This window comes from Pristiophorus japonicus, chromosome 5 (genome assembly GCF_044704955.1).
Source record: "Pristiophorus japonicus isolate sPriJap1 chromosome 5, sPriJap1.hap1, whole genome shotgun sequence".
In the NCBI taxonomy this organism is placed as follows: domain Eukaryota; kingdom Metazoa; phylum Chordata; class Chondrichthyes; family Pristiophoridae; genus Pristiophorus; species Pristiophorus japonicus.
The window spans coordinates 53,889,768-53,916,715 of record NC_091981.1 but is presented as its reverse complement, the minus strand read 5'-3'; the positions used below and the strand labels follow the sequence as shown (position 1 = coordinate 53,916,715).

General features: G+C 46.9%; 1 long non-coding RNA gene across 1 annotated transcript in view; it reads right to left on the bottom strand.

Annotated features, from left to right (window-relative positions):
• Positions 1 to 1,227: 1,227 nt before the first annotated feature.
• The window catches only part of LOC139263804 (uncharacterized), a 53,296-nt gene continuing 27,575 nt past the window's right edge, over positions 1,228 to 26,948 (bottom strand). Inside the window, exon 3 of the long non-coding RNA XR_011593212.1 lies at positions 1,228 to 1,283. This is a non-coding gene — a long non-coding RNA (uncharacterized lncRNA). The remainder of the gene's footprint in view (positions 1,284 to 26,948) is intronic.

Here is a 26,948-nt window from a genome sequence, read left to right as displayed (position 1 = left end):
TTTATATCCACCTAAACAGCAAGATCGGACCTCAGTTAAACATCTCATCTGAATGGGAGGGCACCTCAGATAGTGCAGCACTGAAGATGTTGGCGTAGATTAGGTGCTCTCAAGTCCCACAACTGAGGCTTGAAACCAGAATTGCCTGACTCAAAAAATATTGGTGGAGCATTGGTTCACAGAGAGAGGTACCACAGCGACCCTCGCAGACTGACTTCAAGCCAATGAAGAGAAGATCTGACAAAAAATGGCTGATCCAAAGGTGCCCAAGCACGCCCATTTCAAAGTGTAAAACTCTTGAGCAAGCAAGAGCTGAGACCCCAGTAAATCAAGCACACCTCTCTTGTCACTCAGCTGATTGACGGTCAATGTATTCACTGAGGCATATGAAAGCATGGGCCTTACGCTTAACATCCGTAAGACAAAGGTCCTCCACCAGCCTGTCACTGCCGCACAGCACTGCCCTCCAATCATCAAGATCCACGGCGCGGCCTTCGACAACGTGGACCATTTCCCATATCTCAACAAAGGCAGACATTGATGCGAAGATTCAACATTGCCCCCAGTGTGCCAGTGCAGCCTTCGGCCATCTGAGGAAAAGAGTGTTTGAAGACCAGGCCTTCAAATCTACCACCAAGCTCATGGTCTACAAGGCTGTAGTAATACTCGCCCTCTTGTATGGATCTGAGGCATGGACGATGTATAGAAGGCACCTCAAGTCGCTGGAGATATATCACCAACGATGTCTCCGCAAGATCCTGCAAATCTCCTGGGAGGACAGGTGGACCAATATCAATGTCCTCGACCAGGTTAACATCCCCAGTATTGAAGCATTGACCACACTCGATCAGCTTCGCTGGACAGGCCACATAGTTCACATGCCAGATACGAGGCTCCCTAAGCAAATGCTTTATGCGGAGCTCCTTCATGGTAAACGAGCCAAAGGAGGACAGCGAAAACATCATAAGGACACCCTCAAAGCCTCCCTGGTAAAGTGCGACACCACCACTGACACCTGGGAGACCCTGGCCAAAGACCGCCCGAGGTGGAGAAAGTGCATCCGGGAGGGCGTTGAGCTCTTCGAGTCTCAACGCAAAGAGCGTAAAGAGGCTAAGCGCAGGCAGCGGAAGGAGCGCGCGGCAAACCAGCCCTACCGACCCCTTCCCTCGACGAATGTCTGTCCTACCTGTAACAGGGTCTGTGGTTCTCGTATTGGACTGTTCAGCCATCAAAGAACTCACTTTGGGAGTGGAAACAAGTCTTCCTCGATCCTGAGGGACTGCCTATGATGATGATGATGGTAATTATTAATTATTTTCTTTTACAAATTGCTTTATCAAATCCTTAAAACATTATAACGTTGCTTTATCATTATATTGTGTAATTCTTAATACCTGTAAATACACTGTACAAAGAGACCTGTATAATATTTAAAATAATAAGACCACAATAAAGTTTGGAATGAGAAAAGCCTATTCCACCCATCAAATCCATTCCGTGGTAGATCAGTTACAATTTGCTGTCCATGGAACCTCCTCATTATCTTGAGTGAAATGACCAACCACAGGTAAACCTCCAGGTGATAAAGCTCTGTGAAATGTCTCTCCAGCAAGGGAAAATTGGGGCCCATTTCAGTCAAACAGGATAAAAATAACCTATTTTGACTTACCACCAAATATCCTTGGGTTGCGTTGATTGGATGCATCCAGCGAATGTTCAGTAATTAAACCTGAATCCTTTTCTTTTCTGCCTTTGCAAATGGATGCCCATCCATCACATAACGTTTGGATTTCCTGCACTGTTATGTATTAAGTTACATTTATCTGCCTTTAATCTATTTTAATTGACCCCAATCCCGATCCCTCAGGACAAATTTCTGCGGAGGTTCTTCAGCTCGTCCTCCATAACTTTGGCAGAAGAGGCGCTGTAACCCTCAGAATATGGCACCTTCTGCCAAAGTTACGATGAGAAGCTTCGCGGAAATTCATCCGCATCAATCTCCCCATACTCATCGTCAGACCATACAGATTGATTCCTTCATCATTAGAATCATCCTCCATATCATTTCTGAACCATGTGAACAACATGTGACAGTTCAGGTCATTACTTCTCCTCTTTAACCATTTGATCTTCATCAACAGACCTTAATCTACTAGTGGTAACCGAAGGGAAAAAGACAAGAGAATTGTAGGAAAAGCATGCTATGGAAAAAGAAACTTTCAGGGATCAATTTTTAAAACAATTATAGGATAAAAGAAAATGTCATTGACTGAGCAGTAAGAGTCAAAGGGGAAAGCCAACAAAGGTGAACATAGTCCCTCAGCTCATTGCACAGATTGACATAAAAAGGGGAACCAACATTCTTAATCTAGTAAACGTGCTTTTGTTAATTATATATCACAACGGCAGTCACTGTTTTAACCATACTAACTGCATTTCTAATATGGTGTGAATGGAATGAGACATTAAAGGCAGTACCAAAACATTAAAGATTGTTCAATGACCACCTTTATTTACTTTCCAAAAACAGTTTATGAACAGCAATATATTTCACTAAATTAAGAATGGTGCCAAGTTCAAATTCACATGTTCATAATTCATACTTTCATGTCCACACAGATGACTTGTATTTTCAAAATCATGCCTGCACTCTCACATCACCATAATTGGAAAGAAGAGGCATGGACACTGCTGGACAATGACTACCTGTCTAACATCTCAGGGGCATAACATCACCGACAGAAGAGAAAGCCTGGAGGGGGAACAGGCACTCCTTCTGTTTGCCCTGTTCACCAACAGTTTGGGGGTATTTCTTGGGGCGTTACAGGGCTTCCTTCTGGAATTTAATCCGAAGTGCTCCTGATGGGCTCAGCAGGACCCATGTCTGTTGAGAGCTAGTGTAGGCTCTGAAGTGGGGCCTGAAGATCCAAAGTGGCTAAGTGGCCACTCTGCTTTCTGGCTGTAAAAAATGTTTTCATTGCCTCTTTCTCTTCAGCCCAATCAGGCACAGCTGCCCTGGGGCATGGGCACCTCTATTTGTGGGGGCACAGCCCAATTACTAAATGGCTTTATCCTCGAAATTTGGGATGGAACTATTGGCGGGTGAAGGTAGTGGACAGAAATCCTGCCGCCTACCCTCCACCCCCCAAATGGCAAAACAGTGTCACGGAATATCTCTCCTATGAATACACCATAGAAAAAAAAGTTTTTATTGAAGGTGGTGCTCAGACAGAGTCTGTCTAGGTTGAAGAAACCTTAAGAGGCCTGTTATCATATTGGGAGTACTATATAGACCACTGAATAGTGCTAAAGAAATTGAGGCTGAAGATTGTAGGCAATTTAGAAAGTTTTGTAGTAGCAATAGAGTCATAATGATGGGGTGAGGGGGCATAACTATCTTAAAGTAGACTGGGATAAGACAAAACCTTGTGGTCAAAAATGGGTAGGATTTCTAGAATGCATCCAAGACTATTCCTTTAATCAGTGAGTTGCACTTTTAACAAGAAATGATACAGTGCTAGATCTGATTCTGGATAATAAAACAGCACAAGTAACCAGACGGTAAAGCAACTGTTGTGTATGTATAACAAGTTTATACCCTGTACAGTTACATAAGACTACTGGATGTATCTTCACACTGTACACACTATGTTTGTACCACCAGAGGGTGCAACTGGTGGAGACCTAGGGGTCACCTGTACACGGCAGGTAACCAGGTATAAAAGGGAGCTCACCATGCTGTACCCTCACTCAGGAGCTGTAATAAATGGACTAAGGTCATCACAGTTCAAGTACAATACTTTACCTCGTGGAGTCATTACTAGAGTGTTTACAGACATAATAGCAACACTTAGGAAAAAAGCCCCATAACCTAATTATGTTCACATTGACATTAAATAGAGAAAAAGAGGAGTCCAACTGTGCAAGATAATGGTGTTCGGCTGGAGGGATGAAAGGGGACCTAGTCCAGATTAGTTAGTTGCACAAATTGCAGATTAAACAACAGACCAGCAGTGGGAGACATTTAAATTTGAGATGGATAGGTACAGGTTAAATACATTCAATCTAAGATTAAAGGGAGTATGTCAAAAACTGGGGTTTCATGCATTGAGTTGGAGCAAAATTAAGATTTGCAAAAGAGATATGTGACAAAGATTGGCAGAAGAAAACTATTAGAACGTAATAAAATATACAAAGGAAGCAAAAAGGGAGATTAAGATTGGTAAGAATAAGTATGAAAGAAGATTAATAGTCAACATAAAGAGAAAGAGAAATGGGTTTTATAAGTACAGTTAAAAGAAGGATGGGATCACGTAGAGATGAAGGAGACCATCTTGTACTTGAGAGTGAGAGAACGGCAGAGATGCTTACTAAGTATTTTGTTTCAGTTCTCTGTGAGGAAGATGAGAATAAGTCTGCATGAGAACCTGAGGAGGACGTGGAAGAGCGCCGCTACTCGAGATAAAAATTCAAATGTATGCAGAGGAAGTCTGGTATGCATATCCACTGTGGGCCGGATAATCTTCCTGTCGCTATCACAATGGATCTAGAGCTGCGACTCCAACCAAGGTATCTGGAAGCTGAAGCAGCATGCGTTGGCGAAAGAGGCACAGGGGGATTTACGTCTGGGAGAGTGAGGTGTTTCAGCTGGCAGGGAGCAGGAAGATCATGGGTCCAGAGGCTGAGAAGGGAGGCTACGGGCTGGAAGGGAGAGTGAGATAGCTGCGAGTCTGGGTCTGTGAAGGATGAAGAGACAGCACAGCCTGTGTGGCAGAGTGCAGAGCTGAGTGGCAGGGAGTGCAGGACTGGGGAGAGTGGGGGAAATGGTGCTGGGATAGGGAATAGATCCGCAGAAGGCAGGAACTTTAAACCGACTGGGACGGAGAGATGGAGCAAGCCTTGGTGAGAGAGAAGGAGCATCGATTGAAGGATTAATGGAGGGCAGAAATGGGGAATTATCGCAGCGGCTAAAATAATTCTTTTAAATCTGACTATGAGCAAAATACTGCAGATGCTGAAAACCTGAAACAAAGAGAAAATGCTGGAGGCACTCAGAAGGTTGAGCAGCATCTATCGAGAAAGCACCATCAGTTGACGTTACAGAGCTGAGATAGAGTTCACGGGAAGGGTTTATATCTGAAAAATCTACTGACTTCTGCTCTCTCGTCAGATGCTGCCCAACCTGCTGACTGTCTCCAGCATTTTCTCTCTTTGCTCTCTCACAGTGTCAATGAAGGCTCAGTTGGTAGCACTCTCGCCTCCGAGTCAGAAGGTATTAGGTTCAAGTCCCACTCCAGAGACTTGAGCACATAATCTAGGCTGACGCTTCAGTACAGTACTGAGTGAGTGCTACGCTGTTGGAGGTGCTGCCTTTCAAATGAAATGTTAAACTGAGGCTGTCCTCTGAAGTGGAAGTAAAAGACCCCATGGCACTGGCTCAAAGAAGAGCAGGGGAGATGTCCTGGTCAATATATATATTGTTCAACCAATATTAATCTCATTGTTGTTTGTGGAACCTTGCTGTGTGCAAATTAGCTGCCACATTTCTGACATTACAACAGTGAGTACACTTCACAAAGCGTACTGAATTGTTTGTAAATGGCTTTTGGCATCAAGAGATCGTGAAAGGCGCTATATGCACTCCCGGTTATGTTATTCTATATATAAATCACTCGAAGGGCTTGATTAGTTTCCAGCCTGTAACTCATTCCCAGGTATCTGTTATTTTGCATATAAACCAGCCAAACCCTTTGATTAGATTCCAGCCTGTGACTTACACCCGGATAAATGCAAATCTTTTTTGTTTGAAAAATACTAACAATCCGATTGGTCCATGCTATCCAAGTGATACCAATCAACAACATTTGAGACTCAGTACAATAGTAACATTACAGAGACACGAGGCTCAATTTTCCCCAGTGATTTGCGCCGTTTTTTGGCGCGTGCTGCTTTGCTTGGCGTAAGTTAAAAAATGAAAGTTTCCCCAAGGAACTAACTCAGTTAGTTATGATTTTTTAGGGGTTTTTTTGCATTATTTTGTAAACTGATGTCTGCGCCAGTTTTTGTCAATTATGGAAGTTTGCCCAAAAAAATTTCTCCTAGGACGGCTTATGTGACCACTCCCGAAAAACCTTCTGGTGAGTTCAGAAAAAGAAGCACGCATGGAAAGATCGGCACAGAAAGACGCCTTTGTTTTTCAGCGAAGTTTTGGAGGGAGTCAAGAAGACTTAAATATGCATAATAAAGATTTTAAAAATTTACTTTATAATGCCGTAAATGGAAGTTTGATGGAATTCTTGTAAGTTTTCATATTTTTTTCCAACTCACCACCACCGAACGTCTGCAAACAGGGCTGGAGAGTCGGAGCGTCGGCCGGCAGAATCGGTCTCGTACTCGGACACAGGGGCTCGGGGCTTGGCTGCAAAAGAAGCTCGGAGGGGGGAGGTGGGGGCAGGTGGGGGGCTGTGGAAGGCATAAGGAAGGCATCAGAAGCCTACACTATGCATCAAATCAAGCCCAGGTGGGTGGGGGGCTGTGGAAGGCGATCGGAAGGCCTCACAAGACTGCACTACGCAACAAATGTAGTTCGGGTGGATGGGATCGGAAGGCCTCACTGCGCCTGCTCAGATCTGGATGTGGTCCATACAGGCCTGTGGGGAGAGAGAACAAAGAACCTTGTCCTGCCTGCCTGCCATTTTGAGCTTCTTGCAAAGGTAAAATTTAAGCATGGGGGCAATACTGACAATGCCATACCTTGTGCAAGCCTTTTGCATGATGGTGCTGCGGGGGAGACAATTGATTCGACGTCATCGCACGAGGAACCCCAAAGCCCTTAGGGTGATGGGCAGGAGGCCTTACCCATGTCGAGTATATCGAGACAGGCGTTTGTATCTGCACCTGGGTGATGCAGACTGTGTCAGAAGGCTGCGTTTCCAGAAAGAAGTTGTAACTGAGATCTATGAGTTGGTCAAAGCAGACCTGCAACCTAGAAGCGTCAGGAGGAATGCTTTGTCCGTTGAAGTGAAGGTTACAGCTGCACTTTTATTCTATGCACCCGGATCGTTCCAAGCTACAACTGGGGATGTGTGCGCCATTTCTCAACATTCAACACGTGACTGCATTCAGCAGGTGACTGCTGCAATATATGCCCAGAAGAATGACTACATAAAGTTCTCCATGACCGCCCAGGCAATGCGTGACAGGGCTGTGGGCTTCTCCAGGATTGCTGGCTTCCCAAAGGTATAGGGCTGCATTGACTATATCCACATTGCCTTGTGAGCACCTTTGGAGGATTCCGAGATGTACAGGAACAGAAAAGGCTTCCACGCCATTAATGTGCAGCTCGTGTGTGATGACATGCATCGCATCATGTCAGTTGATGTAAGATACCCTTGGAGCACCCATGATGCGCTCATCCTACACGAGAGCGTTATATCTGCCATGTTTCAGCAGCAGCCAGATAGGCAGAGCTTGCTACTGGGAGATAAAGGGTACGACCTCGTCACCTGGCTCATGAAGCCCCTATGCGTAACCCGGACGGAAGCTGACCGGGAATACAACATGTCACACATTGCAACGCACAGCATAATAGAGAGGACCATTGGCATTTTGAAACAGCGTTTCCGATGCCTAGACCATTCCGGAGGCTACTTGCTATACTCCCGAGATTGTTGGTCAGTTCACTGTTGTGTGTTGCATGCTGCATAACTTAGCCATCATGAGGCAGCAGCAGATGCTAGTAGAAGACCCACCTGAGGTGAGAATGGCTGATGATAATGAAGATGATGCAGATGATGAGCAGGATGAGGACAAAGAAGCCATGCAACTACCTGAACCCAGAGCACGATGGCGGGCTGTCATGCCCCTTTAACAATTGCTCGAGCCTTGCACCAGTAGCTCGTCTGTGAATGCTTTGTTGCCTGAAGGCTCAGTGGCAACTATTTCACATGGACCATGTTTACTGTTTGGACCTGTTCCGTAATGTTGTGTTGTGTTAATAGAACAAATGATGGAAATGATTCTTGTTTACTTCAAAAGTTGTGTTAATAATCGAACAAATAATGGAAATGATTCAGTTATAATTTAAAATATATTTTATTTAAAAGTTTAACAAATATTTGTTTGTACTTAACTTTAATAAACATATTCTTGTATCACTTAAGATCACTTACAAACTTTAAGATCACTAACAAACACTAAGATCACTAACAAACACTAAGATCACTAACAAACAAACACTAAGATCACTTACTAACTTTTAAACTTGTGAATTTACATAACCTACAAAAAAAACATTATTTGAGAATACTTACAACAGTAACAACAATAATAACAACGACAGCAGCAAAGAAAGGCTGCACCCATCCCTCCTCCACCTTATTCTAAGACTGCCCGCTGCACTTGGTCTTGGTGACTCCACGCCTGCCCGCAGGCGGTGGGGCAGCATTTTTCAGGTTGCTACCAAGCTTATTCTTTCGAACATCTTGGGTAATGCGCACTTCTTGATGGGGGAGGGGCGGGGGGGGGTGGTGAGGGGGGGTGTGGTGAGGGGGGGCAGGTGGTAATGTGGAAGACCCAGCTGATTCTGTAAATGGGCGCGGGGTCTGGACGTGTTCCCTTATTGCAGCAGCTAACTCCAAAATTTCCTTCCTCATGTGCCTGACAGTGTCTCAACTACCTGCAACATTCCCTCCATCATATTCACTGAGAGTGTTTGAACTACCTGCGACATTCCCTCACTCATGTGCACCGACGTGGTTTCAGCTGACTGAGAAATTCTCTTCCTCATGTTGCCGGACAGCATTCCCATTTCTCGTGAGAGTGGTGTTACTTCTCCCGATACCTCATCACCCACTCCACTGATGGTATCCAGGAGTGATCACACAAGGACAGTGCTCTCCGCACTCATGGCCATCATCTGAACCACATCTGTTAGATCCTGCACCTCAGGAGAGTGCTGTCAAGCTCTCCTTCCCCTCCTCACCCTGGGTGTAGCTCGCAGCATCCCAGAGGGACCCGCAGCCTCGGACGGTGGGGCTCCGGGTGTGCCTCGCTGCACCCCACTGGAATACCACCAACAGTCAAACCACTACTCAGAGAAGGGGCTAGCACCTCAATGGGCGACACCTACACCTCCTCAAAAGTGAGTACAACATTGGGGGCTTCATCCATCCCCTCACCGTCACCCTCATGCTCTTAGTCTGGAAGGTGGGATTGGAAGATGTTCTCCTCTTCAGGCTCGTCCTCGTCTGAATCTTCTTCTGCATCATCAGGGTTGGCCTCAAGTTCTGCAAAATTTAATAGAACAGACAAATGGTTAGCAGCAGAGGAGGGGGCAGGGTGGGTGGCATGAGTAGGATCACACAGCGCAAGCAGCAGGCTGCTTTGAAGGACCACGATGAATGATAGCATATTGCATCAACCGAAGCGTAGCTGAGGGAGACATCCCCATGAACCGAAGCATGGCTAGCCCGCGCAATACTTAACAGTTAGCAAAGCCAGACTGTGGAATTTGCAGGACTTACCCTCTCCCTCGAGTGTGGGCCCAGCTTGTGCAGTGGTGGTTGCTTTTCTCCAGGCAGGACCCATCAAAGCAACGACCCTCTCTTCCAAGGGTGTCAATGGGTGCAGATTTGCCGGGCCTCCTCCTGCTCTAGTTCTTTCTTGTTTGCTGTGTGCCACTTTCCTCTGTAAAGATGAATATAAATTTTTAGAGAGGGTGGCTTTCTGTTGGGTGGGACATATACAGATGGTCACATTTACAACTGCAATTTCAGTGAATAAATGAAAATATTACTTACACTAACTACTTGACCAAGGTCCTGCCATTTCTTTTTGCAGTGGCCTCCAGACCTCGGGGTGGTCACCATTGCACAGTAATGTTCTGCAAGTTGATTTCAGTGTTTCTTAATTTCTTTTGGTGGAACTTTTGTGACCTCAGCTGGTGTCCAGCTCCTGCCATCTGCCCTCAATCACAGTAACTAGTGCCTCCACTTCATCATGTAAGAAATTCTTGGTCCTTGCGCAGTGTTGCATCTTGTATTGCAGCTCCGATTTTTCCAATGAGAATTAAAGTTCTCACACACACAACCGGCTCTTTAAAAATGGCCGATTGCAGACCGAGAGCTGTACTGCGCATGCACGCCCATGGGAATCACGTCAAAAACGTCCTTTTTTTTTGCGCATGCACTGAAGGGGCAGCATCGCTTTTTCGGTACAGACAGTAGGCTCCATCCCCTGAGGCTACAGGACAGGCTATGCAGCGTCAATTTTGAAAAATAGAACGGGGAAACATGGCACATTTATTTTTGGAGTAGTTCTGGCCTAGAAAAACGGGCGTAACTCTGGCAATACGCAAAAAAACGGCTTTGGCAAAATTGAACCTAATGTGGCCTAGAAATTGGATATGGCCCAAAAATGGGCAGCGTCATGACCCAGCGCTATTAAGCTATGCTGGGTCAAATTGGCCTATGTAGCACGCAAAATTCATGCTCACTCCTCATTAACATGATTATAGTGTTGATCGCAAACTAAAACTGCTGTTCATTGACGTACCACTCAACAAGTGGGCCACTATCGGGTGCAGTCTAATTCCCAGTCATGTTTAGACTAGGCTTTATCCAGTACTTAAAGGGGAGGTGCATTGATGCAACAACACCTCATTGTCATTCCACTTGGAGCTCCATTTGGAAGCACAAGCAACAGCAAAGAGATGACTGAGCCTCAGCAGAGGGAGCGAGCAAGATGCTTCTCAGACACGGCTCTGGAGGCACTATGGTGCCACGGATAGGAGGCGGGCGGTCATCTTCCTGCAAGCCAGCAGGAAGTTATTGGCCCATACGTATAGAAGGCTGTGGCAGGAGATATCGGATAATGTGACGTTTAATGACCTTACACAGCAGGTCAAGGTGAGTGAAGGCTTCGGCAAATGTCATATCCCATCATCCCACAAGCCTCACACACTGCTCAATGCACCACAACCCCATCACTCACCTACCAACAATCTCTACCGATCACCACTCATACCTCACAATCGTAGCTTCACTTCGCTCTTCCAACCTTACTACTGCTGCAATAGTCACACCTACATCTCACACCTTGCACACACTGACAGCTATTCAACTATGGCAGACAAATCACCCAAACACAATGCACCACACTCACTCACCTACTTCCCATTTTCTTGCAGGCCAAGGTCATGCATAATCACCAGGAGCAGCAGCAGACAGGCGGGGGTCTGAGCCAACTGGAGGAGCAAGTGCTCGACATCATTGAAGGGAAAGCCACCGAGGCCATGGCAAAGGGCAAGGTTGAAGCCCTTGGAAACAATAGCGATATGCTCACTCCTAATCCCACTTCCCTCTCATCATACAATCTCATCTCACTTGTAAGCTGTTGATGGTGTATGCATGCATTCTTGCTTTCCCCCCTCTCATCATAACCCGACTCGTGCCTTTCTGCTTTCAGATAACCAAGATCAAGCAGCTGCACAGCCTGTCCCTGAGGCAATGGAGGAGAAAGATGGGGGGAGAAACAGAAGACACAGCATCACTACATCTGTCACTTGCAAACACCAGCTCAGAAACTGGCACTGTGCGTATTTTAGGGGGTAGTGTAGATGCGGGATCTGCACAGGGTGAGACACTGGGCACAAGCAGGCTGCAGCAAGGCCGGGGGATAGGGTAGCTCGGGGCCACTGTTGAACGGGGATTGCAGGGTGTCGCAGCAGGCCAGCAATCTGTCCTTCACCAGATTGCTAGGAATGCTGAGCCAAAGCCCAGATGGAGTGGGAGTGGGTCAATGACCCTGTTGTCTTCTCCCTGGATGACAACATTCCTGTTCCCACTACTGTCACTCCGCCATTGCCCTTGCTGCTGTTCGTCAGCCAGCCAGCCCAAACTGTTGCCGCCCATGTCGAGGCAGTGCAGTCTACAGCCGGGCCCTCTAGGTCCAATGCTACTTGACGTTGTCCTACAAGGCCATCTGAAGTCTCCCCCATGGAAACTCAGAGGCCTTCCGCCAGCCATGTTGCAGCCACTGGGAAGTAATAGAGCAGGAAAGGGAACCCAAATGACAGGCACTAAGTTTATGTCCTTAGATGCTCTAACAATGACTCCACGAGGCAATGTGTTGTACTTGAACTGTAGTGACCTTGGTCCTTTATTAGTTAACTCCAGAGTGAGGATCACACCTGGTGGCCTGCCTTTTATACTAGGCCAGGCACTCCTGTACAGGTAACCTACAAGTCTCCCACTGCTGTGCCCTCTGGTGGCACACCTTGATATGGTTCCAACAGTGGCCACGTAAGATACATGACATCACTCCCCCCGAACCCTCAATGCAATTTGCCTTTGCATTACTTATGCTCTGGGCTTAGCTCAATGTGGGTTCTGTCTGGTAGACCTCTAGCGGGTCGGCTCAACCTTGGGTGGGTAGTTGGTGCAGTGGCGTGCCAGTGGTTGCTGTTTGTGTGTGTGTGTTCCTGGCCACTCTATTCTCCCCCTCCCCCCCCTCCCATGTTGGTGTGGCGGGGGCTCCTGGCATTCATGTACACACAAGTTCAGGTAAGTAGGTTTTGCATGTGTTTCCGTGGTGCGACAAGAGTTTTAGGTGCCTTGTCGATGCGGTGACCATCGTGTAAGGACAAGCTAGTTCCGGAGCTGCTGGGTGGTGTCCCTGCAGTCCTGTGGCGGTTCAGTGCCCGGTGTCGGCAGTGGGAAGCCGGTTGGCTCGCGTAGCCTGCTCTCGGGGCTGTTGCCGTGGTTCCTAGCGTCAGGCAGGTTCACAGATGTCTGTGATGCTCCCTTTCCTTTCTTTACACCTGGGTCCCAGCTGCTCCCTGAGGAGTTGTCGTCTAGCAGTGCACAGGGAACTGCTGACTCGCTGGCCTGACGTCGCTTGGTTTGAGATCCTGACTGGTGCTCGTTTCCTCTGGGGAAACAGTAGCGAGTGACCCGACATCTAGAGGTATGGCCTTGGTGCAGTCTGCTCCTTCAGATTCGTGGCAGTTGGTGCCATCGGTTGCCTGAGAGATGGAGCCGACCCAGGGCATAGTGTCACCACCGGTGCCTTTGCCCTGCTGAGGTCGCTTGATTCGCAACTCGTGTGTGTTGGCTGCTTGTGGCCACACTTCGTGGTACATGACTCTGGTCCCCAGGACACAGGCTACTGCATTGGGTAGCTTGCTGGACCTGTGTGCACCCGATGGGTGTCTGCCCGCTGCCTTGGCTGCGTGCGGTGGGAATCCTGCATCACACAGTTTTTCCTTGCTTATGATGGACATTCTAGGAGTCTGATCGTGATCGTGCGACTTTTCCTCGCTGGTTGCATATGCACAGTTCAAATCATCAATTACACATTGTACATAATCGCGCGACTTTTCCTCACTGGTTGCATGTACACAATTCCGATTATCAGTTACACATTTTACATGGTCAGTTACACACTTTACATAATCCGTTACACCTTTAGTCTCTAACTTACAATTCTTGTTACATTGTTTAATTGTGTGGAACTGTCCTTTTAATTGTAGTGAGTTGCCGGCCTCCTTTAAGGGAGCCTTACTTGCTTTACCCCAATCCGCTTCTCCGTTTGATGCCACGTGTTGCTCCATCAGCGCTGCACCTCGTGGTCTGGCCACGGTCATCTTTGTCTTCAGCGCATCGCCTCGTAGTGCGGGCTCCATCTTTTCTTCGTCCACGATGTCGACTGCAGCGATCCTCTTCTCCCCGGGTTCTGTCGCCACAGTTGGGAAATCGCTGCTGGATCTGATTTCCTCCTTCCTGAGTCCTGCCACTGGAGCCTGGAAGGTGCGTTCGGGTCGTCTCAGCTGGATCATCTCCACACAGTCGTGCTGAGCGGTCTGTGTCTCGGGTGCCGTGCTGGTCTGCTCTCCGGGGCCAGGTACACCCTCAGGTGAGGGCTTGCTTTGCCTCTGAGCGCAGAAGGCTTTGATCGCTGGAGGGGTGAAATCTTCCCATTTCCACTGGATCTTCTCCATCCACCTTCTGCCGAGCAGCGTTGGTCCATCACCTGCAACAATCTACAGAGAACTTGTGCACCGCGCCTTCATGGAGTACCTTTACATTCACATTACCAATGACTGGGATGATTTCATTGGTGTAGGTGCACAGTTTTGCCTGAACCGGGGCCAACTTGAGTCGTTCAGCCGGATTGTCCCATAGCCTCTCAAAGGCTTCTTGATTCATCACTGACTGGCTCGCCCCCATGTCCACTTCCATGAAGACTAGACTTCCCTCTATCTTGATTTCCATCTTCAGCGGGGAGCACTCGCTGGTGCAGGTAAACACACTATGTGCCTTCCAGTGGGACTGGGCTGCCTCTCTGTCGAACAATTCATAATCCACACTGGATTCATGGCCATCTGCGGACTCCTCATCGACACAGTGAGTCCTATTTCTCTTACACATTCACTGGAGTTGGCCCTTTGTGCTGCAGCCTTTGCAAACATAGTCTTTAAACGGCACTGATGAGCCCTGTGATTCCCTCCGCAACGCCAGCATGGTGCTACTTGATTAGCCTCCCTCAGCAGACTCTGAGTTAAGGGACTTGGGGGCCTGTTCTCTTTTCTCTGAGAGGATTCGCACTCGACAATCCAGCTCCTGAACGGCACCACTCTGTGCACAGTAACTGCCGGGTTTGAGTCCTGAGGGTGAGGCATCTGCCTAGAGCTGCTGGTTGAGGTCATGAATGACTGGCTCACAGAGATGGCCTTCTGCAGGGTGACTGTGGTATCCACCGACAGTAACTTGTGAAGAAGGCCCTCATGACCAATTCCAATGACAAAAATGTCCCGCAGCGCTTAGTTAAGGTGGGTGCCGAACTCGCACGGTGCTGCCAGCCTCCTGAGGTCTGCAGCATACTTCGCGATTTCCTGGACTTCGGGCCGTCGGTGGGTGTAAAACCTGTGTCTGGCTGTGAGGATGCTCTCCTTGGGCTTGAGTTTCTCCTGGATCAGGGTTACGAACTCCTTGTACGACTTGGTCATTGTCTCCACTGGTGCCAGCAAATCCCTGACAAGGCCATAGACGTTGGGCCCACAACTCGTTAGCAAGATAGCTCGGCGCTTAGCAGCCAGTGTGGCCGGGTCATCTCCTGCCAAGTCGTTTGCTGTGAAAAAGTGTTCTAGCCTCTCCACAAAGGCATCCCAATCATCACCATCGGCGAACTGCTGCAACGTACCAAGGGTAGCCATTTCCGCGTGAAAGTTCGTATTCTCGTCACCAGTTGTTGTGTCCTTAGATGCTCTAACAATGACTCCACGAGGCAGTGTGTTGTACTTGAACTGTAGTGACCTTGGTCCTTTATTAGTTAACTCCAGAGTGGGGATCAAACCTAGTGACCTGTCTTTTATACTAAGCCAAGCACACCTGTACAGGTAACCTACAAGTCTCCCACTGCTGTGCTCTCTGGTGGCACACCTGGATTTGGTACCAACAGTGGCCATGTAAGATACATGACATTAAGGGATTACACAAGGGTGATTAGTGATATAGTATGTGTGAATTGGCTCTTGCTAAATGTAATAATTTTGTTTGGAATCTTTTTTTATGGTGGTTTTCATTTCAGCTTTGTGCCCAAGAGGATGCTGTGATAGTCCATGACAGAGGGATGGCGTGATGGGAATGTGGTAAGCAGGGAGATCTGGGGTGTCTTTCACTGGAATCGGATTCTGATGAGGCGTTCCCAGACAGCCCGTGCCGAAGGGGGATTTTCTGCTTCCTCCTCCTCCTCTTCCTGAGGTGATCCCTGCTTGCAAGGGCTGCACCCTCTTGATGGCCAACTTATGAAGCATGCAGTAGACCACCACGAAGTGGGACACCCATTCCACTGAGTGCTGGAGGGCTCCTCCCGACTGCTCGAGGCCAATGGTCTGCTCAATGATGTTCCTGATGGCAGCATGGCTATCATTATATGAGTGCTGAGCATGAGCGGTGCGTTTACAGAGGGGAGGATCGCAGGAGGGGGAGGGGGATGTGTTGGCCGAGAATCGAGGTTGGAGTAAGCCAGGGATCAGGAGGGGCCAGAGGTCAGCGGCGGGGAGGATCAGGACCTGCCACCGGAGTATTGTGGCCGACCTCAGCATCATAGGTGAGGCTGGTGGCGGGGGAGGGGGGGGGGCAGGGGTGGGGAGGCCTCATGGTGGGGATAGGAGGCTGGGAAAATGATCAGAGGCCTCATGAGGGGTTCTCCGATCATGGGAAGTGGGTTAGGTTGGGACCCTGGATCCAGGAGGTAGGTAGAAAGCCACTTACCTCCTGGATGCAGCAGTTCCCGCCTTGCTTTAACTGCCAGGTTCACAAATTGTGTGAAACCTGTCCACATGAAGTTCAAAATGGAGGTGAAAAAAGAGAATTCTAGCCTCATTATAATATTTAAATTGACATACCGCTCCCTGCCCCCCCCCCCCCCCCGCCCCCACAACCAATCCTGCCTGCGTCTTGCCTCTGTTAAAACTGGAAGTGGGTGGGTTGGAGGCAAGATCAGGTCAGGAATCCCATTTTTAACAATGTCCACCAGCTCCAAACCCACCCGTCTTAGGAGAGAATTCCAACCACTATATCCAATGGACATGGGAGGGGCGAACTTCCAACCCTGTGGTGAAAGGCAGGCCAGATGAATAACTATCATATTTTTAACAACCCCTCCCCATCCTATGCCATGTAAATACAGAGTAGGAGTTTTGTCCTGTTGAGGACACAACCCTAACCGTGTAGGAGAGAGTATGATTTTTATGTCAAAAGTAAATGAGCGGTATGGCTGGTAACAACTGTCTTTTGACTTTCTTTTATCATCGTGCTTTTATAAATAACTACACTCAGGAGCAATAAGAAATTGTTCCACATCAGTCCCAATTACAGTTTGTGAGAGCAGCCAGTGCGAACTAGCTTCACCTACAAGAAGCAAAGTTAGGCAGTAGCTTGAAAACCTTCTGACCATTGCGGCTTTGGAAAGGGTTGAAAGGATGCAATGAGAATGATACTGGGTCTTAGATCGTTCATATGAAGAATACCACAGAGAGCTCAATCTGTCATCAATGATAAAAACCGGACTAATTGAAGGAAATGATCCAAGTTTGTAAAATCATGAAGAGAACTAGGTGTGTTAGTTCTTGTGCAGAATCCGAAGAAGGGGAATTACAGGTAACGATTATCAGCTAAACGTAACCTAATGAATAACTTTCCATGTAACTAAAATATGGAACAGGTTACATTACATTTAGCACAGTCAAGGGAAACTGAGTTCAAGTATTTAAGAAGAAGAATGAAAAGATTGCCAGCAGAGGATGGTGTTAGGAAGAGAATCCCCGAGTGCAGGGAAAGAATCTGCCACTGATGATGGAGCAGGAGGAGGAGGACAGAATGAACCAAAATTGGAAGAGTTTCAAGCTGGGATGTAGGACTTGAAAAGATTGCAGAACTATTGTGGGGTGGAGGTTAGTGAGAACATTGATGATAGGTGAGGACAGGTTGTGTGGCAGCAGAGGTTACACCATTTATTCACTCAACAAGTCATTAGGAAGTCTTTAATTATTAGTTTAAATACTTATCAACTCGAGCAATAACCCTACTGTAATATATTCACCTGTGAGTATGCTCACAGGTTTATAGAGCTGTTGTTGTTGACCGCCTGCCTCTCTTCCGTGCGTACATCCGCGCCAGGGTGTCCTTGGAGATGAAGCACGCGGTGTCCACGGGTACGCTCACGGCCTTCCGCGAGAGGTAGGCGCCGGAGGGACTGGAGTGCATCGTTACCCCCGGCAACCAAATGTTAATTTGATCTTATATGTTTTAAAGTTTAATTTGTTTTAATTGCCAGTTTTAGTGTCCCCCTCCCCTTTTATAGGGGGCACTTGTAAAATATATGATTTTAATGCCCCCCCCAAAAAAATAACAAAAAAACAAAAAATATAAAAAAAAGAGGGCAGTTAAGTGTCTGGAGTGTCCACCAGATCAGGAGGGCACTTGATCTAATGTTTATTTTGTCCCCCCAAAAAAAGTTGTAGAGCTGTTGTTGTTGACCGCCTGCCTCTTTTCCATGCGTACATCCGCGCCAGGGTGTCCTTGGAGATGGAGCACGCGGTGTCCATCGGTACGCTCGTGGCCTTCCGCGAGAGGTGGGCGCTGGAGGGACTGGAGTGCATCATCACCCCCGGCAACCAAATTTTAATTTGATTTTATATGTTTTAAAGTTTAATTTGTTTTATTGCCGGGTTTTAGTGTCCCCCCAGTAGGGGGCACTTGTATAATTTGCCTCTCGGTGCCCTAAAAAAAAAAACACAAGAAAAACCAAAGAAAGGCACTGGAATATTGTTTGGAATGTCCCCCTCCTTTAATCAGGGGGCACTTGATTTAACATTTATTTTTTGTTTAATTGCCGGTTTTAGTGTGTCCCTCCCCCACTTTTAGCCAGGGGGCACTTGTATAATTTGTGTTTTTACTGCCCTAAAAAAAAAGTGCACTTGAAAAGTGTTTGGAGTGTTCCCCCGCCCTCCTTTAATCAGGGGGCACTTGATTTAATTGTTTATTTTTGTTTTCAACAAAAGAGTTGTAGAGCTGCTGTTGTTGACTGCCTGCCTCTCTTCCGCAGTTACATCCGAGCCAGGGTGTCCCTGGAGATGGAGCATGCGGTGTCCACCGGTACGCTCGTGGCCTTCCACGAGAGGTGGGCACCGGAGTGCATCATCATCCCCGGCAACCAAATTTTAATTTGATTTTATATGTTTTAAAGTTTAATTTTTTTTTTATTGCCGGTTTTAGTGTCCCCCTTCCCTTTTATAGGGGGCACTTGCATAATTTTTGGTTTTAGTGCCAAAAAAAACCCAAAAAAACAAAAAAAAAAGGGCACTTGTTTGAAAGTGTTGGAGTGTCCCCTTCTTTAATCAGGGGACACTTGATTTAATTGTTCATCTTTGTTTACAACAAAAGAGTTGTAGAGCTGTTGTTGTTGACTGCCTGCCTCTCTTCCGCAGTTACATCCGAGCCAGGGTGTCCTTGGAGATGGAGCATGCGGTATCCACCGGTACGCTCGCGACCTTCTGCGAGAGGTGGGCACCGGAGGGACTGGAGTGCATCATTACCCCGGCAACCAAATTTTAATTTAATCCATTTAATGTTAAAAGTTAGATTTGTTAATTTGTCAGTTTTAGTGCTCCCTTTAATCAAGGGGCACTTGATTATTGGTTCTATCAAAATAGTTGTGGAGCTGTTACATTGTGAGTGGCTTAGCCAATCACATGATGTTCACAAGACTCAATAAAACCCCAGTCAATTGGGTTTAGGTCATCCTTGATGAGGTGTGCAGTTGTGAGCCTAGTAGATGAACTAAATATATTCAAAAAGGAGTTAGATGAAGTCCTTACTACTAGGGGAATCAAGGGGTATGGTGAGAAAGCAGGAATGGGGTACTGAAGTTGCATGTTCAGCCATGAACTTATTGAATGGCGGTGCAGGCTAGAAGGGCCGAATGGCCTACTCCTGCACCTATTTTCTATGTTTCTATGTACTTTGTAGTTTGATTATTAAATCTTTGTTAATAAACCAACTAGTTCTTAATAGCAATGTGTTGCTATGAATTCTTAAACAAGAACCCTTGAAGCAAATATATTACACCTAATATTCCAAATGAGAATTGGTGTTGATAACAATTCCCGACATTGACTTATCACCAAGTTGATTCGTCACCCAAAAATTTCTGCAGTACTCTGCATACAAACACTATTTTTAAAACCTGTACACATCCAACCAAGATGGCTGGCTACCCTCGAGTGCTATTTACTTTCAGTCGGTTTTATTGCTGAAGCTTGCTATTCCCACACACAAAATACTCAAATCATAATCTTAGTCAGAAGGTTGTGGGTTCAAGTGCCACTCCAGAGACTTGAGCACAAGACCTAGGCTGACACTTCAGTGCAGTATTGAGGGAATGCTGTGCATTCGGAGGTGCGTATTTCAGATGTGACGTTAATCTGAGACTCCATCTGCCCTCTCAGGTGGATTTTAAAAATCCCATGGCACTATTTCGTCGAAGAGCAGAGGAGTTCTCCATAATATCCTGGACAATATTTATCCCTCAACCAACACCACTAATACAGATTATCTGGTCATTGCTGGCTGTGGGAGCTTGCAGTGTGCAAATTGGCTGTTGTGTTTCCTACACTTCAAAAGTACATCATTGGCTTTAAAGCACTTTGGGACAACTTGAGGACGTGAAAATAAATGCAAGTTCCTTATTTTTCTTTTAGGTGACTTCATCAAGAATTACTTCTTGTTCAAGTCTGAACTGATGAGATTTACTTACTTATTCACTTGCAATTCACATAGGCAGATCCATGGAAAAAATAGAAATTGTGGCTTTCAATCAATTTCCTGAACAAAATGGGAACTTGACGATGATGTTCCACATAGTAATAGCGGTCCTACACTTGAGGAAACTTTATTTCCTTTCTTAGCAAATTCACCCCATGCTGAGGAGAGAAATCTATTCGGTGCCTTAGATCTGAGCACAGTCATTCAAAATCAGCACAGCTTAGCAAAGCCTCTTTGTGACCAGGGCCCTGAGGAAAGCTTGCTGCAGCACCTATAAACTTGCAACATGTGGTTGGCGTCTTTAGAATCACTTTGTACTGGTATGAAGTGAAGGCTTTAGGTCTATTTACCTGCTGCCTGAATGGGAACTGAGTTGCCAATTCAGTAGTAGGCCATCTGTGACTCAAAAGGTATTAAGTTACAATTAGTAGAGTACAAAGGCCGTTAAATAAGAGATGGGCATCAAAACATCTCCCTGGGAGGGAGCTGCAAAAAAAGTTCCCATCCTTACTAGAGCCATTTCAATCTGGATCCTTCTTTCTTTGGAGACAGACTATCGGCAAGCTGTTGGGCTACGAAGAACTAATTCCTTTACAGTCGTTCACAGTCTCTGCTTCTCCCCGGGGAGATCTGTTTACTGTGTGGGCACGGTTTGATAAATCACATCTGCCTACAGGAATTGTGAGCGGACTGCTCTGAAAGGTCTATTTAATTTATGTTTTTTTTTACATTTATTTTCACTTTCTCTGCCTCTCCTTTCTTTCCCTCTGATCCTCTCGCTTTCTGTTGCACTTCTGACTCGGTTCTGTTCTTTCTCAGACCTAGTCAAGTGTCAGCGGTGACTGGGGAGCAGAAAAGGGGTTTTCTTTTTGTTTACTGCTTCATTCCAGAGGATGTTCGCATTTTATTAAATAAAATTTCTTTTCTCAGTTCTATGTACAAAATATATAATTGCACAGCATGGCACATCAAAAGCAATAACTTGCATTTATATAGCGTCTTTAACGTAATAAAATGTCCCAAGGTGCTTCACATGAGCTTCATCATACAAAATTTCACACCGAGCCACAGCGAGATATTAGGACAGGTAGGAGGTAGGTTTTAAGGAGCATCTTAAATGAGAGGTAGAAAGGCAGAGAGGTTTAGGGAGGTCATTCCAGAACTTAAGGCCTAGGCTGTAGAAGGGACGGCACCAATGGTGGGGTGATGAAAATCAGGGATGCTAAGATTCTGCACAGGTCAGGAGGTCAGTAATGAAATTGCTCTGTCATCACCTGAATGCTCGTCCACTGTAAATAATGATTTAAGAACAAACGAACACAAGAAATAGAAGAAGCAGTTGGCCATACGGCCCCTCAGTCCTACTCCACCATTCAGTAAGATCATGGCTGATATTACATGAGAACATAAGAAACAGGAACAGGAGTAGGCCATACGATCCCAAGCCTGCGCTGCCATTCAAAAAGATCATGGCTGATTTGATCATGGACTCAGCTCCACTTCCCTGCCTGCTCCCCATAACCCCTTATCATTTAAGAAACTGTCTATTTCTGTCTTAAATTTATTCAATGACCCAGCTTCCACAGCTCTCTGAGGCAGCGAATTCCACAGATTTACAACCCACAGAAGAAATTTCTCCTCATCTCTGTTTTAAATGGGCGGCCCCTTATTCTAAGATCGTGCCCTCTAGTTCTAGTCTCCCCCATCAGTGGAAACATCCTCTCTGCATCCACCTGGTCAAGCCCCCTCATAATCTTATACATGTTTCGATAAGATCACCTCTCATTCTTCCAAATTCCAATCAGTAGAGGCCCAACCTACTCAACCTTTCCTGATAAGTCAATCCCCTCATCTTCAGAATCAACTTAGTGAACCTTCTCCAAACTGCCTCCAAAGCAAGTATATCCTTTTGTAAATATGGAAACCAAAACTGCACGCAATATTCCAGGTGTGGCCTCACCAATACCCTCTATAGCTGTAGCAAGACTTCCCCATGAAAAAGGCCACCAAGTTCGGGCCCATTGTCTTTGGTCCCTGCCACATTCTCCGATCCCTAGCCACCAACTCCATCCCTCTCCCTACCATCTATTTGAAGCTGAACCAGACTGTTTGCAATCTAGCAACCCAGTCCAAGTGCATGCCTCCCCCAGCCGAAGTGCCTTACCCAAGCGCAAGTGCATCCTCCCCGCCCCCGCACCCTCCATAGACGGAGCATTGTGTACGAATTGTTAACAGGTTTATTGGGTATGAAGTGAATAGTGACAATGTCATGACTTCTGGATATCATCCACTCCAACGATGTCCCTTGTAGCGGTTGGAAGAATGTGATCTGTCTTTCTAGATTTCCCCCTCTCCTCCTCTGATACCCCGCTGCCCAGCCTCTCTCACCACCCCCCCAGCCCCTCTCTCTCCCTCCCTCCCTCCCTCTTTCCCCCCCCAGCCTCTTTCTTTCTCCCTCCCTCCCTCTCTTCCCCCCCCCCAGCCTCTCTGTCCGCCCCCCCCAGCGTCTTTCTCTTCGCCCAAAGCGCCTCTCTCTCTCTCTCTCCGCCTCCCCCCCCACCAGCGTCTTTCTCTTCGCCCAAAGCGTGTCTGTCTCTCTCTCTCTCTCTCTCTCTTCTTCCCCCCACCCAGCCTCTCTCACTCTCCCCTCAGCCTCTGGCACCACGTGGATGGAATGATTCGGCCAGGAGGGGGGAGCAGAGCTTGACAGGGGGCAGGGTTCGTCACCTGTCGGTCAAAAAAGTGCAGTACAAATAGTTAGTCCCTTATCTTATATGTTTCGATAAGATCACCTCTCATTCTTCTGAACTCCAATAAGTATAGGCTCAAACTACTCAACCTATCTTCATAAGTCAACCCCCTCAGCACCAGAATCCCATGAGTCCTTACCTTATCGAATGTCTTTTGAAAATCCAAATGTACTACACCCACTGGTTCCTCTTTATCTAACCTACTAGTTACATCCTCAAAAAACTCTAACAGATTTGTCAAACATGATTTCCCTTTCATAAAACCACATTGCCTACCTAATCATATGATTTTCTAAGTGGTCTGTGACCACTTCATTAATAATGAATTTCAGCATTTCTTCGACGACTGATGTCAGACTAACTGGCCCATAGTTCCCTGTTTTTGCTCTACCTCCTTTCTTGAATTGCTACCTTCCAATCCACTGGGACCATTCCAGAACCTTGAGAATTTTGGAAGATTACAACCAATGCATCCACTATATCTGCAGTCGGCTTTTTCAGAACACTGGGATGTAGGCCATCAGGTCCAGGGGATTTGATTTCCGTTTCCTGAAACCTTGTCTGCCAGTGTGCCCGTATATGCTAGTACTTTGTGAATCAGTACACGTAATTCCCCACACATGAGTTACCGATCACAGAAGATCATCTGGGCCAGAGGAAGCTATTGGCACTTTGCCGCTGGAATGGAGAGTCTGCATGACCCTCTTTTGCCAAACTGTAGCTCATAAACTTAGAGTTAAATTATGAGGACAGGTTGCATAAACTTGGCTTGTATTCCCTTGAGTTTAGAAGATTGAGGGGTGAACTCATCGAGATGTTTAAAATGTTAAAAGGATTTGATAAGGTAGATACGAAGAAATTATTTCCTTTCGTGGGGGAATCAAGAACAAGGGGACTTAATCTTAAAATTAGAGCTATGCCATTCAGGAACAAAATTAGGAAGCACTTTTTCAATGGGGGTGAAATTGGATAAAACTTAAAAAGGGGCACAGGAACACTCCGTTCAAAATAGTGCAGCCGCTGTTTTCGGTACTAAATGCACTGTTGTTTGGCTTAGCATTCAACAGGGGAGCCAATATTGGGTGCAGTCTACTGGCCAATAACATTTGGCCTAGGCTCCCTGCGCTACTTAAAGGGGAAGTGCTTTGTTGCAGAAGCACCTCATTGCAACTCTAGATGAAGTCATGCCCCAACAAAGAGAGAGGATAAGGAGGCTTTCTGATGCAGCACTGGAGGCCTTGGTCCTGGGGTACACAGACGACCTCAGGTTCTCTACCCGCATAGGGGCAAGAGGCCTTCCAGGCAGCATGCCACAAGGCTGCGGGAGGAAATAGCACAAGCGGTCAGCGCAATAAGTGTTGTTCCCAGGACCTGCATCCAGAAGTGCAGATGTAGTGTAATGACCTCACACGAGTGGTCAAGGTCAGTGAATTCATCTTCAAATGCCTTATCCCACCAACAATACCACTAGCCTCACACACTGCTGAATGCACCACAACCCCATCACTAACCTCCCAACAATCTCTAGCAATCACCACTCATACCTCACAATCATAGCTTCACCTCACACTTACAACTGTTGCAAGACTCACACCACATCTCACACCTTGCACATACTGCCAGTTATTCAACCATGGCAGGCAAATAACCCAAACTCATTGCACCACACTCACTGCCACACTTCCCTTTTCCTTGGTGGCACACAACCGCTGTGAGGAGCAGCAGACAGGCGGAGGGGAAGCCCGACGTCACAACCTAGTAAAGCAGGAGGACATAGTGCTGGAGATAATTGAAGGGGCCATCACAGAGGATGTGACGAGCAGCGAGGTTGATAGCATTGCTGATGATGAAGGTATGCTCATACCCATTCCTTCTTCCCCTATCCCACAATATCTTCTCACTTCCAAGCTGCTGATGGTTTAAGCATGCACATCTTGGATTTCCCCCCCTCACCTCACCACAACCCGACCCTTGTGCCTTTCTTCTTTCAGATACCCAAGAACTGCCAGCAGCACAGCCGGTACCGGATGCTTTGAGGGAAAGTGAAGGAGAAGCAGCAGCACCGTCTGACAATCTTGGGATGATAGCATTCCTACTCTCACCAATGCCACTTCGCCAGTGCCCTTGCTGTTGCTGGTCAGCCAGCCCAGCCTGTTGTCGCCCATGCCGAGGTGGTGCAGTCTGCAGCCGGGCCTTCTAAGCCCAGAGCTGCTTGAGGTCATCCTGCAAGATTATCTGCAGTCTCCTCCACTGAAAGTCAGCAGCCTTTCGCCAGTCATGCTACATCCACTGGGGTAGCACAGCGTAGGAGCAGTAGAGTAGGCATAGGAACATGACACGAAGGGAGTGCAGCTGGGTGATTAGTTTACTTCGTAGTGTATTTTGGCATTGATAAATTTATAAACTATCCTTGGAATGTTTGGTTTGGTGATTTTCATTTCAGCTTTGTGCCCAAGAGGATGTTGTAACATTCCATGACAGAGGGATGTGAAGGTGGGGAAGTGGGGATCTGGAGTTTCATTCAGGGCAACCGGATTCTGATGAGATGCTCAAGGACAGCCCATCCAGAACAGGGATCTGCTGCCTGTCTCCTCCCCTCCTCCTCTTTGTGAGGTGATCCCGTGATGGCAAGGACTGCACCTTCATGATGGCCAAGTTGTGATACATGCAGCAGACCACCACAAAATAGGACACCCATTCCAGCATGTACTGGAGGGCTTCTCCCAAGCAGTCAAGGCAGTGGAACCATTGCTTCAGAACCACGATAGTCTGCTCGATGAGGTTCTTCATGGCAATATGGCTCTCATTATAGGAGTGCTGGGTACAAGTGATGAGCCCTACAAAAGCAATAATAAGCTTACCTGCAAGCTGGATGCATCCCTTTAAGGCTGGTAGGGTTCCCTCGTGTTCAGCTGTGTGTGTTTAGGAGAGGACGTTAAATAGAGCGGCAAGGTTGAAAATGGCAGGCCGTGAGCCAAATTAGCGTTACAAGAGACTGACATCATGATCTGCCTACTCTGCACACTGACGGCACATGCACGTACCGCCCACGCTATCGCACTCACTAAGATGGCCATAACTACCAGTGCTAAGGTGCCGAATTTTGCGGCAAATTATCTAAGTTGGATGCAGTAAAGAGTGGGTGTGGATCCTCTTCAGGCTAAGCCTGAAAGAGGGCGAGGCAGCTTGAATGGCAGCTGCTGTACAGGGTGTCCAGATAAGCCAATAACTGTCTGGATGAACGGCATGATGTTTAACGTATTAGGTTTCGACAGACGGGGTGAAATTGCATAGCGCCCCATTTGGGGCGGTAACAGCCGTGAGGCAAAAGTCCCAGCCCCCAACCTATATTCAGGATACCACCATTGCACCCCACGTGCTCTGTGGGGCACAAGGGATCGAGAGGGGCGCAGCGCTAAGGTTACAAAGTTATGGAGGAGTGAGGCCATGGAGGGAATTGAAGATATGGATGTGAATTTTATAACAGTCTTTCAGATGCTTTAATAGATGGAGTAGAATCTTGATATGGTGTATTGCACATGATCTGTGGAAGGAGAGGGCTGAATGGCCTTTTCTGATACCGGTTCTCTTTTCTTGGGGCTTTATTCTGCATCCAGTTGTGCTCTATCAACCTTGATGCTAACATTGGAATGTGGAAATGTTCTGTTCTCCCAGCATAAGCATCGCTCACCTCAGTAAGATCAAATTTGCAAGAAGAGGATCAGCAAACCAATACAGCTAGCATATTACCCATTGCTCCTGGTGAGCTGGAGGTTATAAAGACCGGGCAATTATACCATGTAACACAGAATGGGGTAGAGCTTGACCTTGTTGCATAGTGCAAAACAGGTGATAACAAATCAGCAGCCAC